General features: G+C 38.6%; 1 non-coding gene and 1 pseudogene across 1 annotated transcript; one reads left to right on the top strand and one right to left on the bottom strand.

Moving 5' to 3' along the window:
- Positions 1 to 6689: 6689 nt before the first annotated feature.
- On the top strand, positions 6690 to 6799 carry LOC150021404 (U6 spliceosomal RNA). Its single transcript, XR_016513513.1, has one exon. It is a non-coding gene; the product is annotated as a U6 spliceosomal RNA (small nuclear RNA).
- Positions 6800 to 13545: 6746 nt separating this feature from the next.
- Positions 13546 to 15859, bottom strand: LOC150021403 (4-hydroxybenzoate polyprenyltransferase, mitochondrial pseudogene; annotated as a pseudogene).
- Between the last annotated feature and the right edge of the window lie 1571 nt (positions 15860 to 17430).

The raw sequence follows: 17430 nt of genomic DNA, 5'->3' as shown, positions 1-17430 counted from the left end.
TGTTATTGTTGAAATTTCTAAGCACTTAGATGTAGGAATATAATTTTTAACAGGTTTGTCCAGAAAAAGTCCAGTCATTGTTATTATAATGAGAACGGTTTATGAAACATCAATGTAACCTGGCAGCCAAGGAGAGTAGACTGGAATGCACATGCATGAATAATGATGACTTCACTGTACTAGTTAGTAGGAGGTGGTAGATGCTGTGGAGTGTGTGGCTATTGCATTAAAAAATGACTAAGCGAGCAAAGCAACAGATCTGCATCAAAATTTGCATTAAGCTTGAACATTCCTTCACAGAAACTATTTGGATGATTCAGAAGGCCTTCAGGGACAATACAATGAGTGCAGCACAAATAAAAGTGTGGCATAAATGCTTCAAAGATGGTTGAGAGCCTGTTGAAAGTGATCCATGTTCTGGAAGGCCTGCAATAAGCAGAACAGCTGAGAATTTTGAACGTGTACAGGCTACAATCAACAAAGATTGGTGACTGACAATCCAAGAACTATAAGTTGATCTGTGGATTCCAAAAACTACTGTGTTTGAGATTTTGATGCAGGATCTTGGCATGAAATGTGTCATGCCAAATTTGTTCCACAGATTCTGCTATGAGAGCAGAAGGAACATCATGCTGCAGTTGTTAATGACTTGATTCAAACCACTACGAATGAACCAGTTTTCCTCAAGAAGGCCATAACCAGAGATGAATTATGAGTCTATGGCTATAATCCAGAAATGAAGGCCCAGTTGTGCCAGTAGAAGTCATTTGGTTCTCCATGCCCAAAGAAGGCACAACGAAGTCCACTATTTTAACTGTGTTTTTTGATTGGGAAGGTGCTGTCCAGCACAAATACACCCCTTCAGGCCAAACAGTTAATAATGAACACTACTTCAATATTCTTCATGGGTTGAGAAATGCAATATGATGAAAATGGCTGCAGCTATGGACAACTGGGGATTGACAATTTCATGACAACATGACCACTCATGCATCACAGCTAATGCAGTATTTTTTGGCAAAACATCAAATCACCCAGGTAACTCAGCTCCCCTACAGCCCAGATTTAGTGTCCTATGACTTCTGGCTTTTCCAAAAACTAAAATCACCTTTGAAAGGGAAGAGATTTCAGACCGTCAATGAGATTCAGGAAAATATAATGCGGCAGCTGATGGTGATTCCAACAAAGGATATTGCAGAGTGTTTTAAACAGAGAAAGAGATGCTGGGAGAACTCTGTGAGGTCCCAAGGTGCCTACTTTGAAGGGGACTGAGCATCATTGTCCTATGTACAATGTTTCTTGTACCTTATATCATCTTCAAAAAGAGTCTCTATTTTTCATATTATATGGGTGGATACTTTCTGGACACAACTTTTATTTCCATTGTAATTCTATTAATGTATATATTTAATGTAAATATATATAAATATATATTGTTTTACGTGTATAATCCAGAGTCATTTTTATTTACCACATATTTAATCTTCTGGAATTTATAATTTCCTCCTATATTCTTATGTCCCTTATAAAATCATTTCTCTACCTGTAGGAAGTCCATTTTATTTTACAAAAGTGGGTGTGTTGGTGACAAAATTGTTGATTTTTCTCTCTGACTAAAACTATCTTTATCTTTAAAGGATAATGTTTGTGTATAAAATTATAAGTTGGCAGTTATTTTTTCAATATTTTAAAGATGACATTTCATTGTATTCTAGCTTCCATCATTTCTACTTAGAAGTTAGATCTCAGTCTTAGTGACTTCTTTTAAGGCACTGATTTTAAGTTTTCTTCTTGCATTTGGTTTTCAAAAGATTTTATAAAACACTTAGGTATGTTTTTCTTTGTTTATCTTCAACTTGTGGCTCTCAAAGTTGTTGAATCTCTTAGTTGACATATTTCACTAGTTTTAGAAATTTTAAAGTGTTTTTCCCCATTTTCTCTCTTTTTTATTCTGTGACTTCTGGCTATATATACATTAGACCTTTGGATCATCCTACATATATCCATTCACTTTTCATTCTAATTATTTCTATATGCTTAATTTTCTATATTTGTATTGATTTGTCTTTCAATTCATTTATCTTATATACTACTCTCTGCAATTTTCTCTTATAATCTACCTATTAAATTCTTAATTTTAGACATTGCATTTCTCTGTCCTAGACTGTCGTTATGTTTGTTTTTTTCAGAATTCTCTAAATAAATTCACCGCATTTTAGTGTTCTTTTCATCTTCTCTAATTAATATATTAATAATAGTTGTTTTGAATAGTTTGTTTTGAAACTATGATATCTGGATCATCCTATTATTTTCCATTCTTTTCCTCTTGATTGTCCATATTTTTCAAGACTTTTTGCATATATAGTAATATTTGATTGTGTCAGACATTGCACATAAAAGAAATGAGGATCTGAACATTATCTTTCACCAGAGAGGGTTCCCCCTTTTCTCTATAATGCAGATCAGGTAAGAAGGTGATCATTCTATCCAATCAGTAATTGATCTGAGTCAGAGATGGATGGTAGAGTTAGTCTCAGTCTACATATATTTCAGCCCTCTTCCTTGAGAAGGTTTGTTTCAGGCTTTTTGATTGACAGCCACTTTGGTCTCTTTCTCCTCAATCCTCAGAGACTTCAGGATTTCTATCTCTTTTGTTCATAAATTTCCAGGCCAGTCATCAGCCTCCCACTCCAGGCATCATAATAATCTAGCAAATATCTTGATCGAAAAACTAATGGAGTACTTAATGCAAGTTCATTCTCTCTGGTATATCTTGTATTTCACTTTGTCTTTCTGAAGCTTTGGACTTCCTTCCCTATCTTCCTCCACTGCACTGTGGAGCTCTACAATTGAGCCAATGTCACATTCATATGTGGTAAATTAGCTTTGCATTTGAAGAAGCCCCTAGAGCTTTCAGTTTGTCTCTCCAGCTTCCTATAACTACTAAAAACCACAATGCTTGTTTCACTTTCTCCCTGGAAGTGGCTTAATGCCTAAATGAAACTCAATCTGCAGTCCATGTCCTGAATTCGTTACATTTCCCAAAGGGAAAAATTCTTAAGATCCAACAAATGTCCCCAAGATAAAAAAAAAAAAAAAATTAGCTCACCTTAGTTATCCCCTCAGCCTAGACTCTTCATGTTCTTTCCCCATCGCTAGGTTGCTAGGTACAAGGGAGCGAGGGTGGAGGGTGGTGGTGAACTGACTAGCCAGGGTTTAACATGAACAGGGTAAGGGTGAAGTAAACAAAGGGTTACAGAGATAAGGAGAAATTAGCCTGATCCTTTTCTCATCATCCTACGGAATTATTGTCTGACTCCTGCCTGTACTCAACTAAAACTTCACTCGTAAGTGTTCCCTCTCTACTCACTAAATCTAATGACCACTTTTCAAGTTTTGCTTTTCATTTACCCTTCTACAGTACCTAATGCAATGTCTCAGAGACATCATAATCTTACTTAGAAGGCATTACATAGCTTATTAGTCTTATCTACTTTTTAATGAAAAAAAAATGTATTTTACAGTGTTAGTCATGTAGTTAATTAATCTTCATTAAGACTGGTTTGCATAATGAAACAAAATACCTCATTACTATAGCTTAAATTAAATTTAAATACTATGAAGCCTGCATAAATGTTAAAGTTACAGAAAAGAGAGCATGTATTACTGAGTTTTCTTTTAAAGCATCCAGAAACAATGACCAAAATGTTTCCAACTTGTTAATGGACTCTGAATCATGGTCATTAGTTTATGCCTGCTTTTTTCTCCAAGGTATTTATTATCACAACATATGACAAATGGAACTCACTCTGAAAAGTTAAAACTATGGAACCTTAGGCCCTTTGACTATCAAAATTAGCTTGTTCAGGACTTAGGGTTGCTGGCAACACAGGTGGCATTGGAAAGTGAAGTAAATTGCATGCCAACTTCATTCATTTTGAGAGTTTTCAGCGCTGATTTACACAATGGAAAAATCTCAAGGACATTCCCTGTGTCTGTGTGTTTATAATGATTACACGAAAGTCAAGCACAACTCCAAGAAATGAATCACGCTAAAATGCTTTGGAGTTAAAATACCAGGTATATGGACTAGGTTCCCTAATAGAGATTGGTACTTCTATGAAATGACTTGAAGATCAGGAGATTTGCTATATTATGAAAGTAATCTTAGTCACACAGATGAGCCAAAGCAGGGAGTTAATTTTAGATACCAATATATAGATTAATACAGTAATTCACAAATTCATAAACTTGAGAATAAGCAGTATTTTTTGTATTTGTAATGCAGTAAAGTGGACATTCCATTTTTTAAAAATGTCAGCCTTTTTTTCCAGTTTTTTCAAAGTCTGCTTGGGATGCACCACAAAATTCTTGACCATGGCCCACAAAGATCATCAGGGTCAGAATCCTTGCCTATCTTTGTAATCTCACCTTTCCACAAAAATCTTGCATTTCAGAGACTTTGAATTACTTGACATTCAAGATGCATAATGTTGTTTCTTCTACCTGAAATTTCTTTCCACACCTTTCTTCTTAGGCAGTGAACCCAATTCAAATGTCACCTTTCCTGTGAATCCTTCCCTGACCTCCCTAAACATAGTTAGATAATTTCTTTTTCTTGCCCTTATAGCATTTTACCCATACATGTATTACAACCTCATCTCATTACCATCTCTTGCTTTTGCATCCTTCTATGACAGAGAAAATATTCTAAACACATTGATATCCCTAATACCAGTATTCTACCTAAAACTTCGAAGCTAAAATTAATAAATATAATAGAAACAAAGAGACAGACAAAGATAGGGAAAAAAGAAAGGAAAGACTTTAAGCTTTAATTATGACAAAAAAATCCAGAACCTAAACTTGCAATCAGTAAGTCCACAATACGAGCAAAGAGACCTAAATATTCAAACTTTAGTGATTCAATAAAGGGAGTTTGCACATAATGTATAGGTTTATAATGTAATAACATCAGATGTAAAGATATAGCCACTTACATTTTGGTTTCACCATATTTTACTTTGCCTTCCTCCAATGATGCTTCATTTTCTGTTCTGTTCATTTCCTGTTCAGAAATTGTTTTCTGTTCTATTACTTTATTTATTGTTCAGCTTGTTTCTCTGTTCAGTGCTGGCAACTGATGTGGGCTTTAGGTTTCATGATGTAAAATAATTCTCTATTATCTTTATTACTGTTAGGTTTTATAGATTTAAAATTAGAGTTGCTAACATATAAAATTGGTATGAGTTGGTGACATACCAAATACCAATTCTATTTTCTGAAACAGAATTATAGATTCATTAAAATCTGGTCACAGTTCAGATATGCCCAAAGCTCAGAATAGTGTCTTCTTCCATTCTATGATAGCTACATGGTACTTATGAGTCACAAAGTATTTACATGCAATATTCATTTGATTATTTACAATACCTTTCAGGTGGAGAAACTAAGGCTCCTAGAGGGCAAACAACAGACACATAATTACTTAGCCAGCAGTGCCAGTTAGAGATTAAAACTGGTCTTCTGACTTTAAATCCTGTCCTTTTCAGAAAAAGGACTCATGGACATGGACAACAGTGGGGTGATTGCGGGGTAAGGGGATATAAGGAGACTAAACGGTACTAAAACAAATACAATTTTAAAAAAAGCTTAAAAAGTAAACTATACCAGAGTTGTCTTCTTGACTTGCTTATTCTTTGGTCCCTTCTTATTATGCCGCCAAAAGAGCGATACTCTGCAGGCTAGCCATCTGTTCCTTTAAACTTTGATGCCACATCTAAGCTTCTTTTCATGCCTATGAAGGAGCGAAGGAGTACAGGTCAAAACCTAAATGCCTCTATGAGACACAAGGGCTTGATAAATAAACTCTTTATTAAAGTACAGTCCAGCTTTTACTGGGTTTAGGTCAATTAGCATGAATAAAAAAGCAGTTTAGTGGTCATTAATGTTGTTCACCAAATATTTTTAGTTCTCCTTCTGAAAAAGTTTTAAGGATATACTTCCTTGCCCTTAAAGTTGGGTGTGGCCATCTTAATATTTTGGCCAATGAAATGTGAACAGATGTGATGTGTGTCACTTCCAAAAGAAAGCTATAAAAGTCAGTGTAAGATTTACCTCGTTTTCTTTGTGCCCACCCCCCCCCTTTTTTTTTTGTCTTGGCATTCTGGCCACATGGACATATAGCCTCTCCTATTCTGTTTCCTTGAGTAAGACATGAACAGTTCTCCCAACCTTATCCCACAGAACTAACCTGCAATGAACACATAATTTGAGCAAATGTTTTAAACCTCTAACATTTTGGAGTTGTTTGTTACCAAGCATAACTTAGACTATTCTAACTAATATACCTACTTTATTTTCTAAATTAATCATCTTTATTGTATTTTGTCCATTAACATTTAGTCTGCTTTTACCCTCCTCTCCCCCAAAATCACCACACTGTTGTCCGTGTCCATGAGTCCCTTTTCCTTTTTGCTCAATCCCTCTACCCCCGAACCTGCCCCCCTCTTACCTGTAATCCTGCTATTCATCTATAAGTCTATTCCCATGTTTCTTGCTAGTTTAGTTTGTTCATTAGCATGTTATTCCAATTCAGTGGTAATGCCCAACAGAGTAAGTCAATGAAGTCTTTTTGAATCTATGAAATTTTAGTATGGACTGATCTTAATTAAGAATTTCTCCTTGATGTACTAGCTTCTGCAGCACATACACAAAAATTAGAATGATACAGAAGAGATTAACATGGCCCCCTCTACTCAAAGATGACACACGAATTTGTGAAGCGTTCCATCTCTTTGACAGCATAGATGGATCTAGAGGGTATTGTGGTAAGTGAAACAAGTCAGGCAGAGAAAAACAAATAGCATATAATTTCATTTATATGTGGACTCTAAAGAGCAAAATTAATGAATAAACAAAAACATAAAAACAGATTTATAGATATAGATCAGACTGATGGTTGCCAGAGTTGGTGAGGTAGTTAGAGGGGGAATGGGTAAAAAAGGGTGAAAGGATTAAGAAGTACAAATTGGCAGTCACAAAATAGTCACAGAGATATAAAGCAGAGAAATAGGGAATATAGCCAATAATATTGTAATAACTATGTACAGTGCCAGGTGGGATCTTGAGATATTGGGGGCACCCTTTTGTAAAGTACATGATTATCTAACCACTATGCTGTACACTTGAAACTAATACAAAATAATATTTAATGTAAACTGTAATTGAAAAATTAAAAATAAAAATAAATACTCTTTAAAGGAGTTTTTCTTAAGCCTATTATTTAAACATTCAAAGGCTCATTGGCAGCTTATTGCTAATAAACTTTTCAATAAGTATTTCAGTCTATCACACTGAACAACAAACCAGTAGAAGAAACAATTTTATGGACAGCCATCTGTCTAAGGGGATCTAAGAGGAGGGACAGGAATGTCTGCACTAATGAGAAACTTCTAATTTTCCTGTCTTCCCTTAGTCTTAACTGCTTCCAAAGGTCACAGTTATAAGATTAATTTTTCCTGTTCAGTCAAACTAGACAATTCTTCCTTTAGAGACTTCAGACAAGGGCGAATCTTGGCAAACTCTCTAAGACAGACAGAGGTCGAGACATACTCAATTATTGAACCTTGATTCTCATCCAGCCTAAGGAGCTGGGTACTTCATTTCATGGATTTCAGAGTCCCTTTGGGCTTTATTAGTCTCGACTAGCAGCCCAAGGCAAAAAAGATGCCTGCAGTGAATAATATGAGAATTCATTAATAGACTAAGCAATTTCCAGTTCTGTATATAACTACCACTCAAATCCAGCCACCTCAGGCCAAATCCTGTCCACACATGTGCTGGCAAGTTTTCCTATCAAGGCCATGACGGCTGTCAGAGCACAGCTAAGGGTAGAATTTAGCCCAAATCTGAGTTTTAACATAATATCTGTATTACAGTTTTCATCTGAAATTTACCCTAATGAATCAGGATTGAATTTTATAATATGAAACTTGAATAAACAACAACTGGACACAGAGACGTGCATTTATGTCTCTCAAGTCAGCATTAGCAAAGGTTCATCCAAACCCTACCACAGTGATTTTGTTCATCACCAATCAATATTGGGTCATCACACATCTTGAAATCTCCATTTTTAGGTTTGAACATATTTTTAATGCTAACTAACATCTTTTAATCAGTTTATAAATTTTAATTATTATATTTTACATATACTTAAATATTGCTATCAGTTTTTAAATAGATGCTATGAAAATTACATTAAACTATGATTACATTCAATTAAATGAGCCAAAAAAATGTCCATATCAAAATTGTGATACAAATTCTAAAAACCTCAGGGATAGACTATACTTGAGGAAAATGCAGAATAAAGATATGGTAAGCAAACCCACCAGAATAACAAACTACCTTCCAGGCACACTATCCCTTTCTAAGTCGCTTGAGAGGTACTATTTCTATACTCAGGGAGAATGAAAAAAGACCAAACCACATTAATCATCCCTTGCCAGGAAATAGCTGTGCAGATTCTTTGCTTGTGGCTGCATCAGTGCTGCAGGAGCTGGGTATGTGGGTGGTGCACATCAGGTCTGCTAATTTCCAAAGAGGACCCTGGGCCTCCTGAAGTGTTATAGTGCCTCCTGGCTCTGTGAGGGGTCCCTGGCTCCTGTTTACATGTGAGGATGGGGCTGCATGTGGAATAGGGGAAGCACCTGAAAACACATGCCTGGCATCTGTGGAGACCATCAGTATGTAAACCATTTACGTGACAAGACTAATACCAAAGGGAAGAGGAGTACCCATTGCCCCCCTCCCTTCATTTCCAACAGCTGCGACCCTCCCTCCACACAGCTGCTACTCTGGGCTTGGGATACAGGAAAAACAAAAGAGAAGTGGGACACTCTGCAGTGGTTTGGCTGCTTAGAAGTGGGCAGAGTGTAAGGAAAGCCACCAAAAAGAAGAGCCAAAATTTGCTTTCCATACGCCCTGTACTATTCAGCATAGACTGTTAAGCTGCTGTGCTACCCCACCCAATACCACAAGGTTGACTTCTTGTTCACAGAAAATCCTCTGCAGCCCAGGATGCTCTCCAGGGCAACAGCCCCTCCTGTGGCGACTCAGCAATAGGCTCTGCTCCCATCAACTGCATGATCTAAAAACATATGGCCCTCGGTCAGCATGGCAGTGGGAGAGAGAGCAGGAGAGTCCTACAACCAGTCATTGGGGTTATAAATAATACCTGTCACTCCTGCTCATGTTTCATTGGTCATTTCTAGTCCTCTCTAGGTGATGTCTGACTTGAAAGGACATGGGACTGTAGTCCCTGTGGATCTGAAAGTGGGTATTGGTAAATATTAGAACCATGTGCCCTTTTCTCTGAAGCCCTAAAGTCAAGTTCTAGTTATATGTAGCCTCAGTTTTCCAAACAGGTGCACCTGCCCATTCAGTCATATCCAGTTGTCCTTGCCTCTGGACTCAAGCTCATCTCCCCAAACACAAGGGAAATACAGGAGAGAAATACACAGAGTGTCTACCCTGTGATTCTGAAAGCAGAGGGTTGGTTCCCTGGACGTCTGTAAGGCGAACGGTTTTAAGCAGCTCTGCCTTCTCTCAGCCTCAATAGCTAGTCAAGCTTAGAAAGAAGTATTGACTTATGTCTCTCTGAGCTTTGCCTTTATGCCTTTTGTTTTATGACAGACTTTTCTTATTTGGTTCCTGGGTAGAGATTTTGCTGCAAAAGGGAAGAGAAGAAGGCAGCAAAAATAGACAGGAGGGAGATAGATAGGGAAGGAGAGAGGGAGGGAAAAATGAACTTACAAGATTATAAAGTTCTCTCAAAGACATCAATTCATATGAATTTCAAAGCAACCCTTAGAAGAATGTATATGTTTATCTCCAAGTTACCAGTGAAGAACTAAAACCCAGAAGGATATATAAAGCAAATTTTGGGCAGAAGCAGAAATAAGTCTTACTTAGGGGCAGTTTCCATTTATTTCCGTGGAAATAAAAACCCAAAGACAAGACCATGTGTTAACATGTGCCTAGTTTCTTATGAATGTCAGACATCACTTGCCTTTTATCCCAATGGTTATTTTCATCTTTGACAGAATGTAGATTAGCTTTGTCTAAGTGATTGCTTTAAAACTTCTTATCTCCTCACCTGCCTCCAGTTCACTGAAATGACACCTGGGAACACAAACTGTGCTTGCCCTTATTTTACATTATAGACAGAGAATTTTCCTTGGTGTCCCAAGGTTTCTCTTCTAGCCCTCAATGCGAACTCACGCCCTATGGGTACCGAACTTCTCCTGCCTTACCTCCCCATGAATGGGGCTCCAGTTCAAACCAGCTCACTCCAGTGGTTTGCTCTATACACTGAGCCACACCTTGGAGGTTACAGGTAAGCATGGGAGAACTTCTGAGGTCTGTGGGCTCATGGGCACAGTGCTAAATGCTCCCTTCAGCTCAGAATTAAAAGCCAGGCTTTAAAACAGAAAAGCAAAGGCTCCAATTTGCCAAGCTGCTGAGAAGCAAAATGTAAACGCCAGCAGCCCTGGCTGCCAGCAGGACTGCTGAAAGGCATGGGGACTTGCAGAGGGAGCAGCAGCATCATGATCTCCTGGAAGAAGGGCCAAGGCTGGCCAAGAACTCTGAGAGAGGAAGGAAAGGAGCAGGAATGCATCTCCCAACAGCTTGTTTGAGAACAAGCAGTTGTTTTCTCCAAAAGCATCTGCGAGACTCTCAACTTGTGCCTGAGAAAGAAAAGGGCAAGACAGAGAGAGAGAGAGAGAGAGAGAGAGAGAGAGAGAGAGAGAGAGAGAGAGAGAGAAAAGTGAGTTACTGGAAAAAGTAGGTATCTCTTTGGGAGCTGTGAGGGCAGCAAAAAACTGTCTACTAGTCTGTTAGTCTTGGCAGCTGCACATCTGTGAATCTGGCCACAGTCAGGGTTTCTAAGGCCCTGCTTCTGGAAAATGTGGCAAAAGTTCAGCCTGAAATGTGGACTGTGGTTGGCTCTGGTGTGATCTAAGTCAGAGGACTGTGAGTTCCCCAATCTAGATCTCTCAACACATGGAGTCCCTCACGTGACACCATGACTAGTTTGGTTGGCCCTTGCTTACAGACTGTCTTTAGGTCATGGAAGATTCTAGGGAAACATGTCTCAAATTAGATTGGAATCTCCCAGGAGGCAGATCCATCCAAGTTTTCTGTTCTTCTTAATTGCAGCCTGGGTGGTGTTCTGAAGTATAGGTAATTGATGAGAATGTCCTCATTGAAAATTAAGAGGCATTTTTACCAAGCACTCTTCCCACACAGTTGAAGGCAGAGAGCTTCCCCTCTACTACTTAGTATTCTGCAATAAATATATCTTTCCCTCATGCCCACAGGAGCTTTCTTGTTTAGAAATGTTCTTGGTTACAAGTAGCAGAAAACCTGCCTTACAGCAGCTAAGAACAAACACAGGTGAATTTTTCCCAATAATGAAATTTTGGATGTGGGCAGAGGCTAGTTAATTCAGCAGCTCTGTGACATCAGGGCTAGCATCTCCAAAATTCTCTTACTTTCTACTCGTGCCTCTCTCTTTCAGGGTCACACCAGCAGATGAATGAATGAATCAAGAAATTATGGTATATATAGAAAGAGAACAAAAGAATGCTATTCAACCTTAAAAAGGAAAGAAATCCTGCCCTTTGCTACAATGAGGAATAAACCTGGAGGGCATTATGCTAAGTGAACTAAAGCAGACACAGAAAGAAAAATGCTGTCTGATCTCACTTACATGTGGAACCTACCTAAAAGCAGAGAGTAGGACGGTGGTTACCAAGGGCAGGGAAGGGGGTATGATATTAGTCAAAGTGAACAACGTTGCAGTTATGTAAGGTGAACTAGTCTAGAGATCTAATGTACAGCATGACGACTATAAAATGACTTTTAAAAAGAAAAATAATACAGTATTGTATACTGGAAACTTGTTAAAAGGGATTTCAAGAGATCTGACACACAAAAAATTATGGTTAACTATGTGAGGAGATGGATATGTTAATTTGCATGACCATAGTCACTTCTCTATGGGTATGCATGTCCAAACATCGTGTTGCATACCTTAAATATATACAATTTTACTTTTTAAAATGACTGCTGCATCATTGGGCATTATGCTCAAAGTAAGAAAAAGAGTGAGGGCAGTATCCCTTGTGACAATCCCCATTTCTGAGGATAGCAGCTCCATGGAATCCTCATCAGACCTCTGGGTGTGTCCCACCCATCAGATCTCTGTCACACAATCGCACCTGGCGTGAAAGGAGCCTAAGGAGGTGAGAATTTAGCTGGACACCCTGCCAGCCTGAACAAAATTAGGGTTCTATCAACTACAAAGATGAAGTGGTCACAGGGGTGGCAACTCACAGTGTCTGCCACACCCTGTGCATAGCACTGATCAAGTTGCATTGAAATGTTTTGACTCTGTCTCCCCTCCTGTCAGAATTAATGGCACTTGGCAGACAGAGGCACCCAGTCATCCTTGAATTCCCAGTACATGGCACACTGTCTCGCACAAAATATTTAATAAACATAACTCAAGCCCCCTCAACCCCACACCATGCAGCAGAATATCCCAAATCTAGACCTACATGTAGGAGCAGAAACTTCTTCTTTTTTGTTTTTTCCCATGGAAACTCTTATTTTTTCTTAAAAGGATAGTCCATTTTTCCTACAAGCATTCATTTCGATGATATACACATAAGTTTCTTCCTAAAGTGCCAAAACACATACATTTTTTTTTTTAGATTTTCTTTTTTTCTTAGAGAGAGGAGAAGAGAGGAGAAAGAGAGGGAGAGAAACATCGATGTGAGAGAGAAACATTGATCGGTTGCCTCTCGCATGTACCCCAGCTGGGATCAAACCCACAACTCAGGCATGTGCCAGGACCAGAATCCAACTGGCAGCCTTTTGCTTTGCAGGAACAACACGCAACCAACCAAGCTACACTGGTCAGGGAAAAAGTCCTACAATCTCTATAACTACAGATAAGAATTATAATGAGCAGAAGAACACATTAACTCTTTCAAAAGTTAGATTGTCATCTTTTTATTTTTAAAAATTTTATTGTTAAATTATAGTTGTCCCAATTTTCCCCCTTTGCTCTCCCCTGCCCCACCACCCCTTCCTCCCACAGCCAATTCAAAAGAACCTATGTACCCCAATCTTCATAGCAGTGTTATTTACAATAGCCAAGTGCTGGAAATAGGTTAAGTGCCCATCAGTAAAGGAGTGAATCAAAAAACTATTGTACACATCAACTTAAATATTCAAGGTCATCTCAAATCTTGAAGAGTCGCAGTTTTCTGTGACAGAGGAATGATTTTGTTGTTAAATACTTGAACTGAAATCCAGGCAAATGTGCTCTGTGTTCATCTTCTGATTCTTAATTCTTTAACATAGTATAAAACTCTTATTCAAATCATATTATGTAGCAACAACACACTTGAGAGTGTTTTGTAAAAGCTTCATTTAAAAATCCCTAGATAAACTTCACTTTCTAATTTGCTATTCTAATATATATATATTTGTTTCACCTGTCTTTTCTTTCCACAATTTCCCAAGGATAATCCCTAAAAAAACCAATTAGTCCTAATGTTCAATTGGAAGCAAATTTACCCCAACAATCTTTAGGACTGTGGATGTCTAGAGTGTAAATCTGGTGCATCTGGTGAGTCAGATGGGCTCTGACAGCAGCCAGGGAAGTGTATCAGAACACGCTCTGACCACTGTTCACTCCTACCAGGCTCAGTGTCCCCAGCATCGCTATACTGAAGCCACTGGGCCACTGCTTAGTGTTTTCGAAAAACCATAGTGCTGCAGACTTAACACAAATCAGAGCATCATCTCTCTTGTCCTGATGGGCATAGGTAGTATCATATATTAGAGTCCACATAATTCCAGAAAAAATAAAGAGGCAGGCAAACAGATGGATCACAGGAGCCCTTGATAGCAGACCATTCAAGTAATGCTCCCTAATTAAGAGTGAACCTCAATGTTAATTGAGGCCAGTACATGATATTTTTCATTAGCAGGTGGATGATGACAAGTGAGGATGCTGCTCCAAGAACTGTACTGTAGTAATTAGGCACAAAAGAACAACCAGTACCAAGGTCAGCAGTCCTCTGACAAAAAAGGACAGAAAAGTTGAAATGTCTCTAGCAGCTATTGGGTTATTTGCTAATCCTCCAACCTTTTTATCATAGTCTCAGTCCTACGTGTCATTAATAGAATACCTTGCTCTACACATCGTAACAGCTCCAGTGCCAAAGAAGGATAACATGTACCAACCTGGAAAACAACAGGAGCTCTACTGCCAAACCAATGCCCCAGGCACATGGCAGATACAGCAACCAGGTTCCAATGGACTTGTCCAACGTCATGAGGCACTGGTGGGGCTTCAGAGGGCAGGATGCCAAGTCCACAACCCCTGTGGCCTATGGGCTGTGCAGATGCCAGCACGTCCCCAGCCCCACTGAGCATGGCCAGTACCCCGTGCTGGTTGCACCAGCCATGTAAGCCCCACAGACATGCCTATAAACTTTTTAAAAAATTAAATTTCTTGGGGTGACATTGGTCAAAATTACATAAGTTTCAAGTGTACAGTTCCATGATACAGCATCTATAAAATGTGCTGTGTTTTCATCACCTGAAGTCAATCACCTGTTGTCACCATATATTTGATCCAATTCTACCTCCCACCACTGGGCTGAACATGCAGACTAACTGAGGCATGTGCATGTGGCTTTGGACCACTAGATGAAGCATGTTATGAATTTCTGTAAGCTCAGATGAAAAATTGCAAACAAGGATGAAATGGCTACCTTTTGGCCACAAGTGACTGCAGTCCTCTGGCCACCACCTCTCTCCCTCTAATTGATTAATGAAGTGCTGTGCCAACAGCTTGGTGTCATGTACACTTTAGTGGGGAAATGTGATGTTCAATCCTGACTTACCCAAAAGCCTATATTACACAGCCTATAGTCTATGAATGCATCCAAATGGTATCAGTTGCACTGCTCATGGCAAATATAATACAGATGAGATTATTCATCAAGAAATCAGAACCTAATTCAATAAAACTTACTCATGCAATTCAAAAACAGTCTTCTCTGAGGACTTCATGATGCCCAGGGGCTGTGAAACAAGCCCGTCCAAGTAGTGTTCATGGCATGTGCACTCTCCTAAAACAATCACTTCTGAGAATACGTACAAAATAAGGGTGGAGTTGGATGCAGTGAAAAACCTCACATAAGTCACAGCAAACGAAAACTGGCTTGTAAGAAATTTGAGCTCAGCAAGATGCACACTGAGGACCTATAATCCTTTGGATGGAACAAGGGAATTCTCTTTTATACTAAAAAAGAAAAAAAAAGTTATCTGAACTATTCAGGCACAAATAGAGACTGTACATTTTGTTAAGAAACACTTATCTGTGGTTTAAAGTCAGAATTATAAGATCAAAATGAAAGAAAAGATGAACTAGGGTTATCAGAAATAGAGTCATTTTATTCTTCATATTTTTTCTAAAATTACAATTGTACACTTCAACAGTGATTTTTTTTTTTTTTTTTTGATACCAAATGAATTACTCAGGAGCTTCTTATTCTGGCTTACTGAAAACAAATATAGTAATTGTTCAAATACGAGTACAGAGTTTACAATTGGGTAGACATTTGGGAAAGAATAAATGAAAATCTTATTGCACTGGGCTGAGAGTCTCTCACCTGCTAAGTGTCACCTGCAGTCTAGGGTCTTTAGCCCAAGTCCACACAGACACATACTCCTGGGGCTGTACCCGGGACCTCCAGAACAATGGCATCTATTCCCTCGCTTTGTTATGATTTGCAAATGTCTTTCAACCAACTCTAAACCAGAGGCAAATTCTGAAGTGGACCATGTGGAGAAAGAAGTGTTTACCCCAATATAAACCTGTCAGAATCTCTGTAATCTGGACAACTTGACTCTGGCTAGGGAATAGCAGGATTGTGGACTGTGAGTGGAAGACCCTCCCTTGTGCTCTATCCCTGGTTGCAAATTAGAAGTAATATCCCATAGAAGAAGCAATATCCCATAGAAAAAGCAAAATTACTGATTGGAATTTCAGCATCTATGACTGCAAGGGCTACTACAGAGCACATTCATTGTTCCAGAAAACGCAGTGGGTTGTGGGAATAGAGGACTAATGCTGGTCAGCAGTGCCTGGAGGTGGAGAACTTCCAGATTACCCCTTGGGAGACAATCTCAGTCCAAATGAAACTACTACAAATGCAATGAGAAAAGGTATTGTGGCACTGAAGAAATGAGAGAGAATACTGGGGAAAATAAACTTCTTAGGGTTTTTTTTTTATATATATTCTAATGGAAAAGTAATGGTATTGCAGTAACTAAGTTAGGGCATTAGGAAGAATAACTGAAAACAGATTTGTATTGATATATGTAACAGAGGAACATTCTTGTTTGTAATAAGTTTGTTTTCACTTGCCCATTTGTTGGTTTCAAATTAAGGGCTTAAATTCTCCTCTCTCCTGAACATGATGGCAGATAGATAAGAAAACAATTGACAATTATAATTAGGTATATATTGTTACATACTTTCATAGAGTAAAATCTATCATAGATTACAGAACAAAAGCAAATTAAATATTATGAAAAAGTATAACTTAAAACTTTCATATGACACCCTCTAGCCCAGCCTTGTGTGCACTCAATATCCCAGTCCTGCATCCTTTCCTCTGAGAATGCTGGCCCAATACAATCAGAGGAACTAAAGGGTTTGAAATAGACACTTTCCATGCAATTGAAAGCCAAGAAAATAAAACTGATGTGTACTTCACAGGTCAGATTTATCTTCTCTAACTTGAATCCAATTTGGGTAATTCTAACACTTCCATAGCTCCTACAGTGTACAAGGAGTTTTACACATGTGATCCCAGTGAAACAGTGTTGTTCCACTCTGAAGAGTTTCCAGAATGGGAAAATGTATTGTAAAGCAGAACATGGCTTGTTCTTAAATAAGTTTTTTTTTTTTTTTTTTTTTTTTGATAGGTCATCAAAAGCATGCATAGGTCTCTTGGGCCTGCAGTACCAGAAGCAGATCCTGAGATGTGATTCACTCACAGGTGGAAAAGAAAGACAAGGAAGAGAAAGCAGCCAAGCAAAGGTGGGATTTCAGCAAATTAGCCTTCAGCTAGTCCCTAAGGCAATGCTGGAATCTAAATTGCACTTCAAAGTTTGTCCCAGCCAGAGGTCCAGGGGCTGGGCTTTCACATTTCTGTACAAGTATTCATTGGCCAAGGGTTTGGGGAAATGGAGGGGTCAGGGAGCATAAATTGTGGATATTGCTGGCTGTCTGCACACACGAGGCTGCAGAAGAGAGTAGCAAGTGAGGAC

Source organism: Furipterus horrens, unplaced genomic scaffold (genome assembly GCF_987537825.1).
Source record: "Furipterus horrens unplaced genomic scaffold, mFurHor1.1.pri manual_scaffold_1, whole genome shotgun sequence".
In the NCBI taxonomy this organism is placed as follows: Eukaryota; Metazoa; Chordata; class Mammalia; order Chiroptera; family Furipteridae; genus Furipterus; species Furipterus horrens.
This window is presented reverse-complemented; position numbering and strand designations above follow the sequence as displayed.